The sequence below is a fragment of the Hylobates moloch genome, unplaced genomic scaffold (assembly GCF_009828535.3).
Source record: "Hylobates moloch isolate HMO894 unplaced genomic scaffold, HMol_V3 SCAFFOLD_19, whole genome shotgun sequence".
Lineage (NCBI taxonomy): Eukaryota > Metazoa > Chordata > Mammalia > Primates > Hylobatidae > Hylobates > Hylobates moloch.
Window position 1 is genome coordinate 12,707,165 of NW_026652294.1, and position 11,230 is coordinate 12,718,394.

Consider the following 11,230-nt stretch of genomic DNA (forward strand, 5'->3'; position numbering starts at 1 on the left):
GTAATCCCAGCTACTCGGGAGGCTGAGGCAGGAGAATCACTTGAACCTAGGAGGTGGAGGTTGCAGCGAGCCAAGACCGCGCCATTGCACTCTAGCCTGGGCAACAAGAGTGAAAATCCATCTTAAAAAAAAAAAATGTTTTAAAGGGACCAAGCCCTTTTAGGGGGGCTTCTGATCATTTTAAATCTCCTCCAATAACAGAAGAGGTTTTCAAATGTTACCCCGGGGATTCCTCATTGCCCGCTCCCAGTATTTTCCAAGAAAGACCTGAGGCTCCTTTCTGAGCTTCATCCCCTTGTTCTCCTCCCAGCCCCTCAGCTGTCTTTTGTACCAAATAGGTAGTTATTAATTGCTCCCTAATTGCAAATTGGCTGCCTCCTTACTGGCTCCCACCCACGCTGGCTGGCTGACCCAGGGGTCACATGCATCCTTCAGGGAAAGGTGTTTTGTGAATGCCGTGGTTCATTTGTTCCACATATGTGTGTTGAGCCCCTTCGTTGACACCAGATCCTTTCTAGGTCCTGGGGACCATGTTGAGCGAGACAAACCCAAGTCCCTGGCTTCTCAGAGCTCACAGTCTAGCAGGAGACAAACAAAAAAAAAAATTAATCATTTCCGGTCGTCAGTGCTGTGATGGGGAGTAATTACAGTACAGAGTAATTTTGGGGAGCTTCAGATACGTGCTCTGGGAAGACCTTTCTAAGGAGGTGACGTGTGAGTTAAGATCTTAGTGGTAATCCGGAGCCAGCCAGAGTGAAGATGAGGTCGAAGAGCACAGTCCCGGGGGAGAAGAAAGCAAGGGCAGAGGCCCGCTGAGAGGAAGCAGCATGGCCTCTCTCAGGGGCATTCATTTCATCTATGAAGCCCTATGGGATTCAGAAGTCAGACATCAGGTCGGGGCTAGTTGTAAGGTTTAGGGCAAAACACCCCTCCTACTCCCTGTTGTTAGAGACTGGAGGTGGGGTTTGCCCCCACCTGGCCCTGCTCCAGAAGGAGCGGTTATATACGTCTGATTGAATCAGCTTCCAGGATCCTTATTGGTCCTTGGTGGTAATTAGGGCGCTCTCTCTTCAAGGTCCCAAATTCAGGCGCCCCGCTGGGGACTAGAGCTAATGCTCCACACCCCACCCACCCCAAGCTCAGAGGTTGGAGAGAACTGCTGCCCTGAAGGAACCCAGACCCAGGCTTGAGACTTTGCAAAGAGACACAAGATGCGGATTGCCATGTGAAGTTTCCGGATTTTTTAAAATGTTAGAACGATGAATTAGAAAAGCTTTAAAACACTGCACAGGCCAAACAACATGTCTATGGGCAGGACCTGGCCAGCTGGCCTGGATGCGGTGGGGCTTGGTGATCGCCTAGAGGTAGGGACGAGGGAGAGAAGGAGTCAGGAAGGATGCTAACTGCATCCTGGATTCTGGGACACCCATGCCCTGGCAGATATGTGCCCTAAGAGGAACGAACTCACTGCCACAGGCACAGATTGAGCACCCACTGTGTGCATGGCTCTGTGCTAGGATGGAGGATACAAAACACTTCATAGGACTGCACCCTCGCTCAGGGCTGGGTGGGCCGACCTCAGGAAACCTGGGTTCCAGCCCTGACTTGCTCTCCTATAATTGCTGTGTGAACTTGGGTTGATTCATCATCTCTCTGGGATTCAGTACACAGCCTTTGTTGACATTAGATTAACTAAATCCAGTAAGGGAAGATTTTGAAAGGCCTCTGGGTGTCTGGATAGGGAATCTGGGCTGGGTCTAATAGGAAGTAGGAACCACCCCAGGTTCTTGAGCAGGGGAGTGACATGTTGAATAGGAAAGTAAAGCAGGCCACCTGTGCAGAGACAGACATCATCCAGGTGTGGGGTAGTGAGGACAGCAACTAAAGCTTATGCAAATCAGATCTGATCACCTCTAGCTCAAAAACCTTCCATGGCTCCCTGCAGCCCTCACATCAAAGTCCTTTCTTCTTACTATGGTCCATGGGCAGGGCCAGCTTCATGTAATGAAGGGTCAATGCTCTGCTGTCACTGTCTTGAAATACTTAATAATTTTTGAACAAGGAACTCTTTTTTTTCATTTTGCACCAGGCCCTGCAAATTATGAAGGGACCCACAGGGACCTTTCAGTCTGGCCCCTTTTCCCCTCTCCTCATCCAAATCCCACTTCTTCCTTACCCTTCATACTTCAGTCATGTTTGTCTTCCATCAGTTTCTGGAGATTGTTCCTGCCTTGGGACATTTGCACAGTCTGTTCCCCTTGCCTGGAACACCCCCACCATCACGTCGAGACCAACTTCGTTTTTTGTTCAACAATTTCTTATCTTCCAGACTTGAGCATAATTATCTCCTGAGAGATAACTCCTCTGACCTCCTAGAACTACCTATTCAAAACAAAACTTTAAAATTATTTAAGCCAGCCAGGCACGATGGCTCACGCCTATAATCCCAGCACTTTGGGAGGCCTAGGTGGGCAGATCACTTGAGGTCAAGGGTTTAAGACCAGCCTGGCCAACGTCATGAAACCCCGTCTCTACTAAAAATACAAAAATTAACCGGGTGTGGTGGCAGGAGCCTGTAATCCTAGCTACTTGGGAGGCTGAGGCAGGAGGATTGCTTGAACTCAGGAAGCAGAGGTTGCAGTGAGCTGAGATCACGCCATTGCACTCCAGCCTGGGTAACAGAGTGAAACTCTGTCTCAAAAAAAAACAAAAAAACAAAAAAACAAAAAACAGTGATTTAAGCCTGAGTGCAGTGGCTCACTCCTGTAATCCCAATACTTTGGGAGGCAAGGCAGGAGTATTGCTGAGGCCAGGAGTTCCAGACCAGTCTGGGCAACACAGCAAGATCTCATCTGTACAAAAAATAAGAAAATTAGCCAGACATGGTGGTGTGTGCCTGTAGTCCCAGCTACTTCGGTGGCTGAGGCGGGAGGATTGCTTGCACCCAGGAGTTCAAGGCTTCAGTGAGCCATGATTGCGCCACTGCACTCCTACCTGTGCAACAGAGCTAGACCCTGTCTCAAAAAAAAAAAGCAATAATAGAGGCATTTCAGACATCTGTCAGCAGCCATAGGTGTTCAGGGGCTTTGTGCTTATAAAGGTTTGTTCAGTAATAAATATTCAGCTGGAGTGGGCATCATGGCTCACACCTGTAATCCTAGCACTTCGGGAGGCTGAGGCAGGAGGACTGCTTGAGCCTAGGAGTTTGAGACCAGCCTGGGCAACAAAGTGAGACCTGATCTCTACAAAAAATAAAATAAATAAAATTAGCTGGGCATAGTGGCATGCACCGGCTGAGGTGGGAGGATCGCTTGAGCCCAGGAGGTCGAGGCTGCAGTGAGCTGTGATCACACCATTGCACTCCAGCCTGAGAGACAGAGTGAGACCCTGTCTCAAAAAATTAAAAACTTAATTAATTTTAAAAAATTCAACTGGAGAAATATTTCTAGCTCTTTCTCTCTCTCTTTTTATTTATTTTATTTTATTTTTTTTGGAGGCAGAGTTTCACTCTGATACCCAATCTGGAGTGCAGTGGCATGATCTCGGCTCACTGCAACCTCCACCTTCCAGGATCAAGGGATTCTCCCACCTCAGCCTCCCAAGTGGCTGGGACTATAGGTGCATGCCACCACACCCAGCTCATTTTTGTATTTTTTGTAGAGACGGGGTTTTGCCACGTTGCCCAGGCTGGTCTCGAACTCCTGGACTCAAGCGATCAATCCTCCCACCTCAGCCCCCCAAAGTGCTGGGATTATAGGCATGAGCCACTTAGCCATATTGCCATCTCTTAATGAAGTAAATAAAACCATTTGCACCACAAGAGATAGAGGGAAGGGATAGGATTTGTCCAAAACATAATAAATCCCCTTGGCCAAATTCATGGACCCTGGCAGGGTAAGATCAGAGATAGCATCATTTCTGCCTACGTGGCTGACATTCATTATGTAAGTCCCATGTACCAGGATCCCCATCCCATGCAAGCTCCATGAATGATCACTCCCAACCTTATAAGGTTGGAAGTATTATCTCCCCATTTTGTGGATGAGGAAACTGAGGCCTAGAGAAATTGAGTAACTTGCCAAATGTCACACAGTAAAGAATTGACAGTTGGGATTTGCACCTAGATCTGTCCAACTCTAGATCTCCCTGAGCCCTTCACTACCGCAAAATAGCTACTCAGTTGGCTTGCTGTATGATTTGGGGCAAGTTCCTCAACCTTTCTGAGCCTCAGATTCTTTTTTTCTTTTTCTATTTTTTCTGAGACGGAGTTTCCCTCTTGTCACCCAGGCTGGAGGGCAATAGCACGATCTCAGCTCACTGCAACCTCCACCTCCCAGGTTCAGACGATTTTCCTGCCTCAGCCTCCCAAGTAGTTGGGATTACAGTTGTCCGCCACCGCGCCTGGCAAATTTTTGTATTTTTAGTACAGACAGGGTTTCACCATCTTGGCCAGGCTAGACTCGAACTCCTGACCTCTGGTGATCTGCCCGCCTTAGCCCCACAAAGTGCTGGGATTACAGGCATGAGCCACTGTGCCCAGCCTCTTTTTCTTTTTTTAAGACAAGGTCTTACTCTGTCGCCCAGGCTGGAATGCAGTGGGCAATCTCTGTTTAGTGCAGCCTCAACCTCCTAGGCGCAAGTGATCCTCCCACCTCAGCCTCCCAAGTAGCTGGGACTACAGGCGTGCAGCACCAGGCCCAGTTAAGCTGAGCCTCAAATTCTTTACCTATAACTTGTCCCTTATTTAAGCTAACACATGGTAGGTGCTGAAGTTTATTCTCTCTTTCTTTTTTTTGAGACAGGGTCTTGCTCTGTCACCCAGGCTGGAGTGCAATGGCATGATCTGGGTTCAGTGCAGGCTCAACCTCCTGAGCTCAAGCAATCCTCCTGCCTCAGCTTCCCAGAGTAGTGGGATTACAGGCATGCACCACTGTTGATTCTTTATAGATGTTAATTCTCTGCTTAACACACACGTGCTCCAACTCCCACCACACATACAGACACAGACACAGACACACACATACACGCAGGCACACACGCACGCCAGCCCCACAACAGGAGGAATGTAACAGAAGCAATGCTTTGTGTTCTGTAACCTGTTTCCTTTTCCTGGACACACAGGAAGGTCATGTTCTCATTTTTCCTGCAGTTAGTAGAGTCATGTGACTACATAAAGGCCAGTTAAATTATATGTAACCCCTGTGCAAAGGCAGTTAAGTGTGGATGTGCCTCCTTTGATTTTCTGATTCCATTTCCACATGCAGAGGATTCAGGAATAGATTCCAGGGAGAGCCTGGGGTGGAGGCAGGATTAGGGGGCAAGGTCACTGCTTGGAAAAGAGCTCCCTGGGACAGCCCCAACCTATATCAGACTTTGCAGGAGTGAGAAATAAACTCTGATTGGGTTAAGCCACTGAGATATTTGGTTTGTTACAGCAGTCAGCATTAATTACACTGAATAAAACTGTGTATAAGTTATCAATTACCAGAACAATGCTACATAACAAACCACCCCAAAACTTAGTGCCTTAAAACAGCAACCATTTTTTTAGCTCAAGATTTCATGGATTGGCACTTTAGCCTAGGCTCAGCTAAAGATTTTTCTGGTCTCAATTGGGCTTACTCATGTATCTGTGGTCAGCTATTGGATTAGCTGGTGACTGACTAGTGCAGCCTCAGCTAGGATGACTAGTCCCTGTTCCAGTGGTCTCTTAAGCAGGATAGCCCAGACTTATTCATATAACAGCTGCAAGAGTTCCAAGAGAATGAGTGGAATCTCTTAAGGTCCAATCTCTTAACACCCAGGCTTGGAACTGGCAATGCCACTTCTGTATATTCTATTGGCCAAAAATAGTCACATGCCTGGCTGGGCATGGTGGCTCACACCTGTGTAATTCCAGCACTTTGGGAGGCTGAGGTGGACGAATTACTTGAAACTAGGAGTTCGAGACCAGCCTGGACAACATGGGGAAACTCCATCTCTATAAAAATTAGTCAGGTGTGGTGGTGAGTGCCTGTAGTCCCAGCTACTTGGGAGGCTGAGGTGAGAGGATCACCTGAGCCCAGAGAGGTCAAGGCTGTAGTGTGCCATGATCGCACCACTGCACTCCAGCTTGGGTGACAGAGAGCCTGTCTTAAAAAATAAAAAAGAACTCAGCCTCTGGAATCACAGCCCTGGGCTTAAGTCCTGACTCACTTGCTATTGATTTTGGGCAAGTGCCTTCACCTCTCTGAGACTCACATTTCCTTTCTATAAAACAGGTGCTGGGGCCGGGCGTGGTGGCTCACACATGTAATCCCAGCACTTTGGGAGGCCAAGGTGGGCGGATCACCTGAGGTCAGGAGTTCAAGACTGGCCTGGACAACACGGTGAAATCTCATCTCTACTAAAAATATAAAACTTAGCCAGGCGTGGTGGCGCACGCCAGTAATCCTAGCTACTCACTTCTCAGGAGGCTGAGGCAGGAGAATCGCTTGCACCCAGGAAGCGGAGGTTGCAGTGAGCTGAGATTGTGCCATTGCACTCCAGCCTGGGCAACAAGAGTGAAACTGTCTCAGCAAAAAAGAAAACAAAACGACAACAACAAAAAAACACAGTTGCTGGAAAAGAGGAGTCCTAACGTTGGGGGCTATTGTGAGAACTGACTGAGGGAATGCACCATGGAAGTGTGTGCTGTAAATTACCTATTTTATTACACCCAAGGTGGGCTTAATAGCTGTCAGGGAGTGTTAGCATTATCTCAACCAAACCCCCAATTTACAGAGGAGAAAACAGAGGCTCAGGCAGGTGATGTGACTTGCCAAGGCTGCATAGCTAAGGAGCAGTGATGCCCCCACCATACCGTTTGTCTGTTTCCAGAAGCTAAGTTCTTAGCCTCCCTACAGTTAGAAAGTCCTAGGTTTGAGTCTCGAGTCTGTCGATTATAGCTGTGTGACCTTGGGCAAGTCACTTTTCTCTCTGGGCCTCATTTTTTTCTTCATCTAAAGAAATTAGCATCTGTCTCATAATGCCATGGGGAATCAATGGGAAAATACAAAGAAAGTGCTTGGCAGAATGCCAAGAAGAGACAGTGTGCATGCTCAGCAATTGAAGGCTGCCAAGTTCCTGTTATCATAAGGGGCAGTGTTCCATCCATCAAAAGGGCTAAGAATAGTCTTAGCCCGGCCAGGCGCAGCTCATGCCTATAATCCCAGCATTTTGGGATGCCGAGGCGGGTGGATCACCTGAGTTCAGGAGTTCAAGACCAGCCTGGCCAACATGTCGAAACCCCGTCTCTACTGAAAATACAAAAATTAGCCAGGCGTGGTGATGGGCCCCTGTAATCCCAGCTACTTGGGAGGCTGAGGCAGGAGAATCACTTGAAGCCGGGAGGCAGGGGTTGCAGTGAGCCAAGATTGCGCCACTGCACTCTAGCCTGGGTGACAGAGCGAGACTCTGTCTTAAAAAAAAAAAAAAAGGATTAGTCTTAGCCAATGGGGGTAGGGTGAGGAATAAGTAAGTTACTGTGGGCTAAGCTTTAGCACAGTGCCCAGCACATATTACAAACTTCATATGCAGTTGCTATTTTAAAGGGTTTTTGTTTCGTTTTGTTTTGTTTTTGTTTTTGAGACAAGGCCTTGCTCTGTCGCCCAGGCTGGAGTGCAGTACTTTTAAAGTTCTGAACCCTGTTGGAGGCCAACATGAGACCATGGGGGACCCCAGGCCCCAACTGGCAGTGGCTCCAGGCACTGCCTCCGCTGCCATTTGGCTATTATTAGGCCCAGCGTCCTCATCTCAAATCCAGATGGGGAGCGAGAAGGGCAGGCAGGGCAGGGCCTGGTTGGCGGAAGGCTGGGAACACGGCTTGGAGGCTGGGTTTGGGTTTGGGCCCCACCCTGCCTGCCTTCCCTTGCTTGCAGCTGGTCCAGCCGCCACGTCTACACTTGGCTCTGAGGTTGGTGCAGAGCACTCCCTCCCACCGTGGCCGCCTCCTCTGGGAAGATTCAGAGCCCTTCTGCAGCCTCAGCACTTTTCTGCCTGCCCCAGAGAGGCCAGGCCTGCGTGGAAACTCTGAATTGGACAGTGCACGCCTTCAGAACCGGCAAAGGAGCCATCCACCCCGCTGTCTACAGGTCTTCATGCCTCCAATGAGGGTTACTGGATCTGCTGAGGGGGAAGGGCTTATATACCTGGGTTCAAATCCCTTCCCTACCACCAACATGCAGTGTCAACTTGGACAAATGACTTGCCCTCTCTGAGCCTCAGTTTCTTTGCCCATAAAAGGGACAGAACATTAGCATCTGCTTTATAGGGCTGTGGTGATGGTTACATGAGTGCACGGTATGCCGTAGGCACTCAATATGTGTTGGTTATTTCATGCTTAAGTGTGCCAGGCCCTGAGGAGGAAACAAAGTTTTGGGAGGTTGAGAATCTGGGATGCAGAATGGCTCTGCTCCTGATTTGCTGCACTACCTGAAGCCTGTCCCTTGTCCTCTCTGGGACTCAGTTACCTATTTGAACCATAAGGTGGGTACCTAGGACTCTGTGATGCCAAGATTCAGGTGCTATGTTCAGAAGTAGAGAGAAGGGTTTGCTGGGATCCCACACTGACAGGTTGGTAAAATATTCATTCTTGGACTGGACTCTGGAGCCAAAATACCCTCGGCCCCCGAGCTGCTCCAGATACTCCCTACTCTGCCAGTCCAGGGCTGAACCTGGAAGAATCTAGATCCTTCTCGTTACAGTCTTTTGCCCTAGGAGGGCCTGAAGGAGGCCAGTCAAACCCCCTTATTTTACAGATGGGCAGACTGAGGCCCAGTGCTCAGGCTTCATCCAAGCGGAGCTTCTAAATGGTGGATGGTAGAATATGGTGATTAAGAACAAATGTTCTGGCCGGTCACAGTGGCTCACGCCTGTAATCATAGCACTTTGGGAGGTCAAGGCAGGCAGATTGCTTGAACCTAGGAGTTCGAGACTAGCCCTGGCAACATAGGGAGACGCTTGTCTCTACAAAAAATAAAAAAATTAGCTGGGCATGGTGGCACATGTCTGTAGTCCCACTGTGAGCCTGGGAGGTCAAGGCTGTAGTGAGCCATGGTTGTGCCACTCCACTCAGCCTGGGTGACAGAGTGAGACTCTGTCTCAAAAAAAAAACAAAAGAACGAGCGTTCTGAGCCTGTCTCCTTACTGTATAATGGTGGTCCTACCTCACAGGACTCAAGCTGTGAAGGTCATAGTGGTAACAAAATTGCCACACATGTAGTATAAGCATGATCAGGAGCCAGTGTCCAACTCATCAGGTAGCAATTACATAGTGTCCCACTATGAGCCTAGACCCCCACTCCCTGCGCCCAGGCATCAGGGACTCCCAGAAGTCTAAAGAGGTCCAGGCTGGCACATCCAGAACTCTCTCCTTCCTGTTCCAGCCCCTTTCCTCTCCTTCGTTTGTGAGGCTGGGTCTCCTGGAATTCATTGCTGCCCAGTGGGCATCTGAGGCCCCTTCTCCTGCAAGGCCGGAAGTTTGCCTGGCACTGTTGCCCAGAGAACACAGCAGCTGGATGACATCATGGAGATGATGGCCTTGCCAAACTGGTTCCCAACAGGTCCTCAGTCCCACTCCGAGGGCTGCTGGCCATGACCTAGGGCGCATCCAGTTCTGCACCTAAGGAGGAAGGTCATAGCCCTTGGATCCAGCCAACCCCAACAAGAACCATCCACCTCTAGTGACTCCATTCTCCAGCCTCACCTGCCTGTCTGTTGCCCAACAAGGTCCTCACAATCCTACTTCCATTCCTTTGCTAATGCTGTTCCCGTCTCCAGAATGACAGTGCTGTCCTGGGGAGAGGAGGCTTAGAGAGCCCAAGGCACAGCTCCTCCGTTGTGCATATGAGCAAGTTGAGGCTCCAAGAGGGCCAAGCCTTACCTAGGGTGGAGCCAGGGGTAAGACACCCATCACCCTTCTTGCCTTCTGACCCCAGGCCTGGCTTTCTCTGCAGGACGCTGACTGGGTGGAGGGTTAGCCAGGGTGACTTAGGGATGCAATGCAGACAGCTTGGTAAAATAGTCATTCTCAGACTTGGGTTCTGGGGCAAAATATTACCCCTAGCCTCTGAGCTGCTCAGCCACTTCCCATTCTGCCTTTCCAGGGTTGAACCTGGAAGAACCTAGAGTAGACCCTTTCTGTGACAGTCCCTTGCCCTAGGAAGGCCTGAAGCAGACCAGTCTAATCACTTCATTTTACAGGGGGCAGGCTAAGGCCCAGGCCTCTCTGGTGCCCACAAGATACATTCATCCTGCTCACCTGGCATTCAGAATCCTTCGCAAAGAGAACCACTCACATTTCCTGCTCCACCCACAGCCTATCCTCCTCCTTTTCTCAGACTATTGGTCTTTGCTCACACTGTTCCTCTGCCACAAATGCCCTTTCATGCCTTTCCCCCTCTTCTGTGTGGGGTGAATTTTAAAAATTAGCTGGGCATGGTGGTGTGTGCCTGTAGTCCTAGCCTCTTGGGAGGCTGAGATGGGAGGATTGCTTGAGCCAGGAGTTTGAGGCCATGGTGAGCTGTGATCATGCGACTGCACTCCAGCCTGTGGGACACAGCAAGACCCTGTCTCCAAAAAAAAAAAAAACAAGTGTGACACAGTTTATACGCCACTTCCCTAAGAAGTCTTCCAGCGCTTCCCCCATCCTAGTGGCAGCAAAGTGGAGGGAAGGGGCTTCAGCATCAGGCAGAATTCCACTTTAGTCTGAATGCCTTTACTAGCCCAAGGTGCCTTCACCTCCCTGAGCTTCAGCTTCCTCTGTCGAATCAGAGTGTACCTATCTTGCACAGTCGTCACCTGGCAGTAATGGGAGCCCCACGTCTGACATGCAACAGGTGCTCAGCAAATGCTGGGGCCCTCATCACGGGATGTTTACTCTTTCCTCTGCTGTAGCTGTAAACTTCCCTAGCACTGTACCGGACTGCCCTTTGATCTCTAGATCACCCCTGCTCCCTTGCAGAGAGGAAGACAAAGAGGCAGGCGGGTATGTCTGGACGTGGACCCGGGCACTAAGGGCTTGAAGGGGCAGGACCCACACATCCCTTCCATAGGGCCAAGGGCTAGTGAGCACATGTGCCAGACAGTAAATCCAAGCATGGAGGAACTCACCTGTACCATTCCTCCTAGCCTACAGGAGGGCAGGGAGAAAGGAGGGCGTTAGCACAAAGCAGGCCGTTCATTGGAGCTGGTGACCGCCATTCAGGCAGGC